General features: G+C 38.6%; 1 pseudogene; it reads left to right on the plus strand.

The window, feature by feature from the left end:
* LOC112414109 (serine/threonine-protein kinase 35-like) overlaps nt 1-11,711 on the plus strand; it is a 127,423-nt pseudogene extending 115,712 nt beyond the window's left edge.
* Nucleotides 11,712-12,428: the final 717 nt, after the last annotated feature.

The raw sequence follows: 12,428 nt of genomic DNA on the forward strand, positions 1-12,428 counted from the left end.
ATATATATATATATATATATATATATATATTATACACATTATGTTCTTTAGCTCATACCAGAAAATAAATATTTGAAGGATAAAAAATAAAAGACTCAGTTATATGCTTAATCAAGCAAGGTATAAGGAAACAGTTGTTCCCCATGGACAGAATAGTTCATCTACCTTCTGAGCTATTAAGGCATGAATCAAAACAATCCTATTTTTTAAAAATTGAAATCTGAGTCAATCAAGCAAAAATGTAATGGTGAACTTCCAAAAAAACATGCAAGTTCTGGGAACAGAAGTACTTTTACAAGGCTATTTTTTTCTGCCTACTAGCTGTGTGGCCTTGGACAATTTAATTAAGCTCTCTGGCTCTCAGCTTTGCCATGGATGAAGTTCTAAAAGTATAAAATATATTTTTTTACTATACTAAAAGAAAACAATGTAAATACCTATTTAACATGTTTTCAGTTAGTTTTAAAATACCTTTATATGGATTGCATTATTGTAATATTATATACATTATTAAATTACATGAATTATATGAATTGATTTCCCAGATTAGTTAATAAAAACATTTAACTTGTCATTCACTTACTCTGAGTTCTTTTTCTGTTTATCACTTATTCCCACACACTAAAATTTATGGTCCATTAGAGCAGGAACATTGTGGGTTTTACTCACTGTTTATTTCTTTTGTACAGACTGATATATAAAATACTGTTAATGAGTGAGATATGTCATTCAGAATTCCCTAGGTTATGCTACAGTAACTAAAACTCTCAAATCTTAATCCCTCAACATGCACAAAAGTGTACTAAAGTTTTGTTCACACTACCTTTCCATGATGAGTCAGCAAATGGGTTTGCCTAAAGGTAGTGTTATGGGTTGTGTTGTGTCCCCTTCAAATTCATATGTTGAAGTACTAAACCTCAGCACCTCAGAGTGCAACTGTATTTGAAGATAGAGGCTTCAAAGAGGCTATCTTCCTTCTTAAGATTTTTTTTTCTATACATTGGCAATGAACAATCCAATAATAGAATTAAGAAAATAAACCTATGTATAAGAGCATCAGAAAGAATAATGCACTTAGGTATAAATTTAACAACAAAAAAAAAGTGCAAGACTTATGCATTGAAAAACACAAAACACTATTAAAAGAAACTGAATAAGACCTAAATAAATGGAAATAAAAAACACCTTGTATTCATGGAGTGAAAGCCTTAACTTTTAGGATGATATATTCCCTTAATTGATTTATAGACTCAGTTCAATTCTATCAAAATCCCAGCTACCATTTTTTCCCAGAAATTTATAAGCTGATTCTAAAATTTGTATAGGAGACCTGGAAGAGCCTAAACAATCTTGGAAAGAACAAAGCTGGAGAACTCTCACTTCTCAATTCCAAAACTTACTAAAAAGTTATAGTAATCAAAACAATGTAGTACTGGCATAAGGATAGACATATAGAACAACAGAATAGAATTGAAAGTCCAGAAGTAAGCATATACATTTTTGTTTAACAATGTTGTCAAGAAAATTTACTATCCATTGAATGTTTGTGTCTCCTAAAAAATTTATATGTTGAAACTTATGCCCAATGTGAAGGCATTTGGCAGTGTGGCCTTTGGGAAGTGATTAAATCCGAGGATGGAACCCTCATGAATGGGATCAGTGCACTTATTAAAGAGACCCAGAGAGCTCTCTTGCCCCTCCCACCCAATGATGTTACAGGAGACAATGGCCATCTATAAACAAGAAGCTGCCTCTCACCAGACACTGAATCTGCTACACCCTAACTTTAGACTTCCCAGACTCCAGCATTGTGAGTAATACATTTCTCTTGTTATTATGCCACCCAGTCTATGGTATTTTGTCATAGCAATTCAAACAGCCTAAGACCAAATTTAACGGCAAAAACAGTCTTTTTAACAAATGTATGTTAGGACACCTGGATATCCACATGCAAAAGAATGAAGCTGGACTCCTTTCTCACAACCCACACAGTTCAAATAAAAGTGAATCAAAGAGCTACATTTAAGAGATAAAACTATGAAACTCTTAGAAGAATACATATATATCTTCATGAATTTGGATTATGCAGAAGTCTCTTATATATAACATAAAAAAATCAACCAAAGAAAAAAATAGATAAATTAGACTTAATCACATTGAAAATCTTTTGTTCTTCAAAAGACAATATAAAGAGAGTGAAAAGACAACTCCAGGAATTGAAGAAATATTTGCAAATCACATATCTGATAAGAATCTGGCATCCATAGTATATAAAGAAGTGTTACAACACAATAATAAAAAGATAAATAACCCAATGTAAAATGGATTTGAATAGCCATTTTTCCAATGAAGATACACAGATGGCAAATAAGTACATTAAAAGATGCTCAATATCATTAGTCAATAGGGAAATATAAATCAAAAGTGCAATGTTATACCACTTCACATACACTGGGATGACTATTACAAAAGGCAAACAATTAGAAGTCTTGGGTATAGATAAATTGGGACCTTAACATACCGTTGGTGGGCCTGTAAAATGATGCATCCATTCTGGAAAACAGTCTGATAATTCCTCAGAAGATTAAACTGAGTTACCATATGACCCAGCAATTCTATTCCTAGGTACATACACGAGATATGAAAACATATGCACACCAAAAAACTTTACTTGGAGAGACTTTCAAGATGGTGGAGGAGTAAGAAATGGAGATCACCTTCCTCCCTACAGATGGATCAAAAATGCATCTACACGTGGAAAAACTCCTACAGAACACCTACTGAATGCTGGCAGAAGACCACAAACTTCCAAAAAGGCAAGAAAATCCCCACGTACCTGGGTAGGGCAAAAGAAAACAGGAAAAACAGAGACAAAAGAATAGGGACGGGATCTGCACCAGTGGGAGGGAGCTGTGAAGGAGGAAAGGTTTCTACACACTAGGAAGCCCCTTCACTGGCAGGGATGGGGCGGAGCTTCAGAGCCACAGAGGAGAGCGTAGAGACAGGGGTGCAGAGGGCAAAGCAGAGAGATTCCCGCACAGAGGATCGGTGCTGACCAGCACTCACCAGCCTGATATGCTTGTCTGCTCACCCACCAGGGCAGGAGGGGGCTGGGAGCTGAAGCTTGGGCTTCAGAAATCAGGCCCCAGGGAGAGGACAGGGGTTGGCTACATGAAGACAGCCTGAGGGGGCTAGAGCGCCACAGCTAGCCAGGAGGGAGTACAGGGAAAAGTATGGACCTGCAGGAAACGCAAGAGACCATTGTCTCAGGGTGCATGAGGAGTGTGGCTTCCTGCTCCATGTGCCCACAGACGACAGAGCACCACCTAAGCAAGCTCCAGAGATGGACATGAGCTGTGGCTATCATCTTGGACCCCAGAGGTGGGCATGGACCGCTATCGCTGCCGCCACGTCCACCAAGGATCCTGTGTGCAAGCACAGGTCACTACCCACAACCTCCCGGGAGACTGTGCAGCACACCACTGCCAGGGTCCCATGATCCAGGGACAACTTCTCCTGGAGAACACACGGTATGCCTCAGCCTGTTGCAAATTCACACCGACCTCCGCCGCCACGGGTACACCCCGTGTTCCAACTGTGACTACCATACCCCTCCCTCTCCTTAGCCAGAGTGAGCAAGAAAGCCCTAATCAGCCGCTGTTTAAACCTCCTCCTGTCTGGGTGGGGAACAGATGTCTGAGGGCAGCCTACATGCAGAGGCAGGGCCAAAACGAAAGCTGAGCCCCAGGAGCTGTGCAAACAAATAAGAGAAAGGAAAATTTCTCCATGCAGCCTTAGGAGCAGCAGACTAAATCCCCGCGATTGGCTTGGTAAACCCTGCAACTGTGGAATACCTGAATAGACAACAAGTGTTCCCAAAATTGAAGTGGGGGATTTGGGGAGCAACTGTGGACTTGGGGTTTGCTTTCAGCGTTTGATTTGTTTTTAGTTTTATGTTTATCCTAGTTTAGATTTTAGTGCTTGTTTTCATTTGTGGGTTTGTTTACTGGTTGGGTTGCTCTTTTCCTTTTTCTCTTTTGTCTGTTTAGTTTTGCTTTAACCAATTTTGTGGGGGTTATGTCTGTTCATTTTTTTTTTCTTTTCTTCCTTTTCTTCTGAGCCATGCGGCTGGCAGAGTCTTTGTGCTCTGGCCAGGTGTCGGGCCTGAACCTCCAAAGTAGGAGAGCTGAGTCCAGAGACCTCCCGGCTCCATGTAATGTTAATTGGCGAGAGCTCTCCCAGACATCTCCATCTCAACACTAAGACCCAGCTCCATCCAATGGCCAGCAAGCTCTAGTGATGGACACCCCATGACAAACAACTAGCAAGACAGGAACACAACCCCACACATTACCAGAGAGGCTACCTAAAATCATACTAAGTCCACAGACACCCCAAAACCCACCACCAGATGCAGCCCTGCCCACCAGAAGGACAAGATACAGCCCCAGCCACCACAACACAGGCATCAGTCCTCCCCACCAGGAAGCCTATACAAGCCACTGATCCAACCTCACCCACTGGGGGCAGACACCAGAAATAAGAGGAACTATGAACCTGCAGGCTGCAAAAAGGAAACCCCAAGCACAGTAAGTTAAACAAAATGAAAAGACAGAGAAATACACAGAAGATGAAGGAGGAAGGTAAATCTCCAAAATTTACAAGCATCCCATGCAGCTCAATATCAAAAAAACAAACAACCCAATCCACGATTGGACAGAAGACCTAAATAGACATTTCTCCAAAGAAGACATACAGGTGGCCAACAAACACATGAAAAGGTGCTCAATATCACTAATTGTTAGAGAAATGCAAATCAAAACCACAATGAGATATCACCTCACACCTGTCAGAATGGCCATCATCAAAATATCTATAAGCAATAAATGCTGGAGAGGGTGTGGAGAAAAGGGAACCCTCTTGCACTGTTGGTGGGAATGTAAATTGATACAGCGACTCTGGAGAACAGCATGGATGTTCCTTAAAAAATGAAAAATAGAACTACCATATGACCCAGCAATCTCACTGCTGGGTATATACCCTGAGAAAACCATAATTCTAAAAGATACATGTACCACAATGTTCATTGCAGCTCTGTTTACAATAGCCAGGACATGCAAGCAACCTAAGTGTCCATCGACAGATGAATGGATAAAGATGTGGCACATATATACAGTGGAATATTACTCAGCCATAACAAAAAATGAAATTGAGTTATTTGTAGTGAGGTGATGGACCTAGAGTGTCATACAGAGTGAAGTAAGTCAGAAAGAGAAAAACAAATACCATATGGGATGGTTGCTCAAGAGGGAGGGGCTATGGTGATATATGTATACATATAGCTGATTCACTTTGTTATACAGAAGAAAGTAACACAACATTGTAAAGCAATTATACCGCAATAAAGATGTAAAAAAAAAATTACTTGAAAGTTCATAAGAGCATTACTCTTAATATCCAAAATGTGGAAACAGCTCAGATGTTCAACTGCTGAATGGCTAAATGATTGTGTGGAATATTACTCAGCTATACAAAGGTGAATAAAATACTGATTCATGCTAGAATGTGGATGGACCTTTAAAGGATTATGCACAGTGAAAGAAGCCCAACAAAAATGGCCACATACTGTGTGGCTCCAATTACATGAAATGTATAATATAGGAAAATGCATAGAAAGAGCTAATAATTATCTGTATATTGTCTTTCTATCATTATAAAATGAACAGTGATCAGGAAGTGTCACTATTGGAGGTTTTGAACTCAGAAGTCTCATGAAGACATGTCAAATAAGGTGCTTTACTTATTTTTTTAAGTTGTGTTGTGGAAAATTGAAGAGGAAATGGGAAATATTTCAGATGAAGATAATAGTACATTCAAAGAACACAAAAGGAACTAGATTAGTGGGAATTCTCAATTTTTAGTTAATTGACTAGTTACCTCACATATTGGAAGTTTAAAAAATGCAGGTGTCTAAACTTAACTCATACAGAGTGAAGTAAGTCAGAAAGAGAAAAACAAATACCATATGTTAACACATATATATGGAATCTAAAAAAAAAATGGTTATGAAGAACCTAGGGGCAGGACAGGAATAAAGACGCAGATGTAGAGAATGGACTTGACACAGGGAGGGGGAAAGGTAAGCTGGGATGAAGTGAGAGAGTGACATGGACATATATACACTACCAAACGTAAAATAGATAGCTAGATGGAAGCAGTCGCATAGCACAGGGAGATCAGCTCAGTGCTTTGTGACCACCTAGAGGGGTGGGATAGGGAGGGTGGGAGGGAGACACAACAGGGAGAAGATATGGCGATATATGTATATGTATAGATGATTCACTTTGTTATAAAGCAGAATCTAACATACCATTGTAAAGCAATTACACTACAATAAAGATGTTAAAAAAAGAAAAAGGGTTAAGGAATTACAACTTATGTAAGAATTTATGATAGGAGGGTCCTTGGATTCTCTATTTGTGAAAATGTTTCTCAGGTATGTCTAATGTGCAATGACCTATAGGAATCATTCCTATAACCTGTCTTCTAGAGGGCAGGAACCAAGCTGTACTTATATGTTTATCTTTCAAACTAAGTCCAGAGTAGTTTTTCAATAGAATATAAACCGAAGTTCACACCATAACAATATACACATGGACAGGTAAAAGTAACTTTCCCATTATTTAAGCAGGAGGGTCAATTTATATCAAAGACTTTGGCCAGAAATAACTCCTTACTACTCAAGTTACTAAACGGATAGCCAATTGCAAAATTCCTACTGATCCTATCATATGGCTTTATTTTTAACCAGTAAACTCTACTGATTTGGCTTTCTTTTTTTTTTTTTCAGATCTGAGTCTGAGCATCTGTATACCTTATTAATGCCATTACTTTCCATATTTCAATGCATTTTATGGGAACCTGTCATTAACAGTATAAAAAACTAATTGCAAGTTTCATGCCACATTAATTTCCCCCATAAACAAACATCTGAGAATTAAAACATATGCTAATAGAGAACTGGTAATTTTATCCACATACCTACCAAGACAGATGGAAGTCACCTCAGACAGAATTTTGATAAGGAGGACTGAAAACCAAAACCCTCCTTTGCAAGGTCTTGACAAGTTCTATGTGATCTTTTGTCATAGTTACAACTTCAGGTGCCATTTTCCTACAGCTTACCTTTATTTTTGAACTCATATTTCCTGATGAAATATAGATATTTTAAGTAAAGAACAGGCCTTTGTGATGACTTCAATCTAACTCAAACACATGGCTTTGATTCTTATACTCGTGGGCTAATGGTTGTCTGAAGACATCACCAGTCCTTCCTCCTGGCTCACACTGGTGAAAGTCTATGTCAGCTGGAACAAATCACTCTCTCTACTCTTCAGTTAATTAAAATATACATTTTTTGAGTATTCTTTTGGAGGGTTCTCCAAGAATGGATGTCATATACAACCTGACTCAGATAAAGGTATTTTCTGATAAGTGAGTACCCACATATATTTTCTAGTCCACTTTAGAGCAAACAGAATGATATATTTCTTTGTTGATGAAAAAGGAGAACAATAGTTAGGCATGACACTGTTTTCATTTTTATCATTGGAAACCTAAAGAAGGTACTATGAGGATAAATCTATACACATTTTTAGGTTGATAAATTTGACTATTATTTCCCTTTCAAATAACTATTTACAGTTTTGAATGATTTTCCCCCCCAACAGGATTGAACAATTTAGGGAAAAATGGCTGAACGGGCTTTTGGTAGATACATAAATTTGCAAGGGTGAAAGATAAAGAAGAACAAAGGAACTTTACAGATTCTATTTAACCATTCTAAAATACCTGCAATTGAAAAGAAATATCCAAACTGTAAGTAACGATTGAAAGCTGGTTTGATTTAGTTGAATGTTACAGAGTATGCATATATCCATACACTGCTTGCCAAACATACATGTGCCTTTCCCTCAAAGCCCAGTATTCTTGCACTGGCATGTTCATGTGTCCAGTTCTTGCCAACTGACTCAGGAAAAAACGACAAGTATCTATCGTAGGCCAGAACATAGAGAATAGGTGTGATTTCTCTCAGCACTTTTTTCTCTTCCTCTTGTCACCCTGGAAACACACACAGTGAGACTGCAAGACCCTGAATGGTGCATGAAATAAACATCATGTGCTGAGCTCCTGAGACTGGGACATTAATTTTTTATTCAGCATAACCTCGTTTATCTAGATTGACACAAATATATGTTAAATTTGGAATAAAAAAAAAAAAACAGAGTTTGGGCTTCCCTGGTGGCACAGTGGTTGAGAATCTGCCTGCTAATGCAAGGGACACGGGTTCGAGCCCTGGTCTGGGAAGATCCCACACGCCGCGGAGCAAATGGGCCCGTGAGCCACAACTACTGAGCCTGCGCGTCTGGAGCCTGTGCTCCACAACAAGAGAGGCCGCGATAGTGAGAGGCCCGCACGCCACGATGAAGAGTGGCCCCCGCTTGCCACAACTAGAGAAAGCCCTTGCACAGAAACGAAGACCCAACACAGCCAAAAATAAATAAAACAAAAATAAATAAGAAGACCCCAAGATCACTATTAAAAACACAAACAAACAAACAAAAAAAACCCTGAGTTTGAGTCTCAACTCCCTTATAATCTTTATGATCTTCACAGTGCCAGGCAACTCAGGTGAACAACTTCTCAATGAAGTTAATGCTCACTAAATATCTACTTCTTCTCATATATCTCAGCCTAAATTGTACTTAGTTTGCAGTCATATGACTAATTCTGGTTAATGGACTGAGAACAGCAATGACATGCATTCCTTACCATCAGAGGTAATAAAGAACTGCTATTCCTCCTTCATTTCTCTTTCCCTCTGTCATGAGGATCCAGAAGCCAAATGTTTCAGGTGGTATGAGCTCTAAGATAGAGGACCATGGCTTGAACCACAATGGGCTCTGAATGATTGAGAAATCAATAGAAATTAGTTTAAGCCATTGGGATTTTATGGCTTATTTTTAAACTCAGCATAGACTGGCTTATCCTCATTAATTAAATGGTCTTTTTTTAATGTCATTCTTTGATTCCCTTAATCACTACCATATTTTCTATAGCAGTGGCTCTCTAAGTGTGATCTGCAGACTTGGGTTGAATCAAAAAATGTGTGTTACCAGTTAGCAATTAGATAAATATAGAAACTGAGTGTAAGACTGTAGACATTTTTTATAGCAACTGAATATTTCCATGACACCTAAATATGTGTGATCATGGTTTCAGCTACTCATTTATATTGTATTTCACATGTTTTGTTATGGTTCATTCTATTGTATTAGTCCATGACATGTTTAAGGAATAATAAGGAAACTGGCCTCTATAACATATCAGACATTTGGAACTGTTGAATGAATGAATTAAAATGCCTGTGTTCCTCATATACAGAGATATAGTTTAGCATAATTTAAAATGAGATTTATCATTTCTGCTAAATGTGATATATACTCAAATAATGTAAATAGCATACCAGAAAGCACAGAGAAGATAGAAAAACAAAGACAGAAAGAAATAAAAAGTCACCAAAATTTCATTGTAATTAACATTTTAGTGAATTCTTGATATCTACTAACACACACACACACACACACACACACACACACACACACACACACACACATACAGCCTTTCAAGTATTAACTTAGTTGTACTATAGTAGACAATTTACACAGTATGCCTTTTCAGTCAAATATATATCATCGACAAATTTACCTGTCACAAACTTCAATTTTACTCATAATTATTGACATAAACATAGTTTTTTGTTTTGTTTTGTTTTTTGCTGTACATGGGCCTCTCACTGTTGTGGCCTCTCCTGTTGCGGGGCACAGGCTCCAGACGTGAAGGCCCAGTGACCATGGCTCACGGGCCTAGCCACTCCACAGCATGTGGGATCTTCCTGGACTGGAGCACGAACCCGTGTCCCCTGCATTGGCAGGCGGACTCTCAACCACTGTACCACCAGGGAAGACCATAAACATATTTTTTTATTGTATACATATACCATAGTTTATTTATCCAGTCCCTCGTTGATACAGATTTTGGTTATTTCCAACCATTTGTCATCCATGACAGATGGTAAACTTCCATGAATACGTGAATACATGTTTTCACATGCAAATGATGTTCCTGGGGGTAAATTACACAGAATCCCTGAAAATGAGCTTGCTTATCTCACATACCCTATTAATTTATGGTCCTTTTGAACAAAACCCATTTCTTGACCATTTTTTCAAACTAAGAATTTAAAAATATGTATATATTCCTCCTGTTTTGCATATTAGGGATCCATTTTCTTCATCTACTCATAGGCATAATATAGTTCTTCAGGCCTGCATACATGTGATACCTAATGGTCAGCAATTACTATAATTGACTTGTATATTATTGGGAACAAGCCAAGGACAAACCCAACTAGCCAGCAAGGCCTGCAGAAACATTCTCTTGGATGGTTATAAATGAACTGGATAGTGGCTGTTTTGTATCTCTCCCTTGGCCAGCAGGTGTAATGGGATGGGACTAAATGTACCTCAGTGAGCCCACACATTTATGATCCATCTGTTCAAGTAGGAAGGAATGAGGCAGGTGGGATTCTTCATGCTACAATAGGGCTTAGATAGAAGCAAATGGAAATGATGATTTTAATCATCTTTGCAGAGCTATAACTCATATTTTTAATTCATATTAAAATTACACTCACACTGTCATGAAAGCTATGGCTAATAAAGAATGAACTTTTAAAAAATTATTTTTCTTTAATTTAACATATCTTTTCATGAAATTTTGCATCTAGTGGAGGCCGAGGCCCCAGGTGAGTCTAGCTCGCACAACGGTGGTGGAGGGCAGCAGCTGGTAGGCACTACAGCCTGTTGGCAGAGACCAGGTGCAGCAGCTACTGTGTGGATTAGGAGACAGCAAGGCACTCACAGAGGTCAAGAACATCTGCTGTGACAGCCTGGAGAACTTGGAGCTGGAGGACAAGCTCAACACGGAGAGGTCTGGCACCCTCATCCTCAAGGTGGAAGACTTTGAACTAAGCAAAGTCTGTGGTGGGCTGCCCCCTCTCCCCCACCTCCCCAAATCAAAGAGGGAAATCAAGACAGCACAAATATGAATGTGGATAAATACTGGCTTCCCTAAGCCTGCAGCTTAGATTTCTAAATAACCCCCTGAACTCTAGGAGGGATGCTACACAGCCAAGGCCAACATCTTTGCCCTGGGCATTATCATCTGGGCAATGATAGAAAAAATCACTTTCATGGACTCTGAGATCAAGAAGGAACTCCTGAGGTCCTGACCAAGATCTCCCTGTTGGTGAGGTGCTGCTAGATAACGCAAAGATGGAGTAGCATATCTCCCAGAAATTCAGGATTCCCATGTCTGAGGGGACCAAGGAACTCTTTAAAGAAGTTAGCTGCTAAATCAGAGACCTGCCTGATACCTTTGAACTTGAAACCAGAATGGACCAGGCCACATGTGCTGCTTCAAATTCAGGGCAAAACATCCTGGGTGTTTTTAAAGTAGGTGAGTATACTTTTTGTTTGGCATGTACACTTAAGACTGGATTCTTCATCCTGGGCCCTGTGGATTTGGGAGGGAATGCAGGGTTGAAGAGAAAATGTGCTTGTCATCAATGGTGCCCCAAATCTGAATGAGGGGATATGTGGGAATATTTGAGTATGAGTTGGAAAGTCTAAAGAAGCCTTCTGAGTGGAGGTTGCATTTGAGCTGAGTTATTTTTAGAAATGCTTTTTTATAATCAATTAATGAACGCTTACTGTAGAAAATGCAAAAAAAATAAGAAGGTTGGTTAGTTTATTTGACCTGAAGAACAAATTGGAAGTTTAAATGATACAGTATTATTGTCTTCTTTAAACAGAAGAGGACATTGTCTTCCTTAATTACATAGCATGTAAAGGGCACTCCAAGTTCTTTCCCTCAAATTTCAGGGAGTTTTCTACTACCTCTTTTTATTATGTACATGAAACATTCTATATTAACACATTATTTCAGTGGTATCTGAAAAAAAAGGAAAGAAAAGAAAAAAAATAGACGATCTTGATAGGAAACACCAGGAAAAGGATATTCATTCCATAGAGAGGAAGCATTTATTGGCCAAAGACCCATTTTGCAGCTGTGGAAATAATTATGGGAGGAATATATGTGAAGGAATATAGGAGGATCCCAGGAGTTATAATTGTAAAGACTGAGAGCTTTTATCTGGAACTTGGAGTCTTACTGCTTTTTCATTGTGTAACTGGAAGTTTCTACTCTTTGATCAGTATCTCCTCATTTCCTCCACCCCTCAGACTCTACTACTTATGAGTTTAGCTTTTTTAGATTCCATGTATAAATGTGGTCATACAGTATTT

The sequence above is a fragment of the Neophocaena asiaeorientalis genome, unplaced genomic scaffold (genome assembly GCF_003031525.2).
Source record: "Neophocaena asiaeorientalis asiaeorientalis breed wild unplaced genomic scaffold, Neophocaena_asiaeorientalis_V1.1 scaffold255, whole genome shotgun sequence".
In the NCBI taxonomy this organism is placed as follows: Eukaryota; Metazoa; Chordata; class Mammalia; order Artiodactyla; family Phocoenidae; genus Neophocaena; species Neophocaena asiaeorientalis.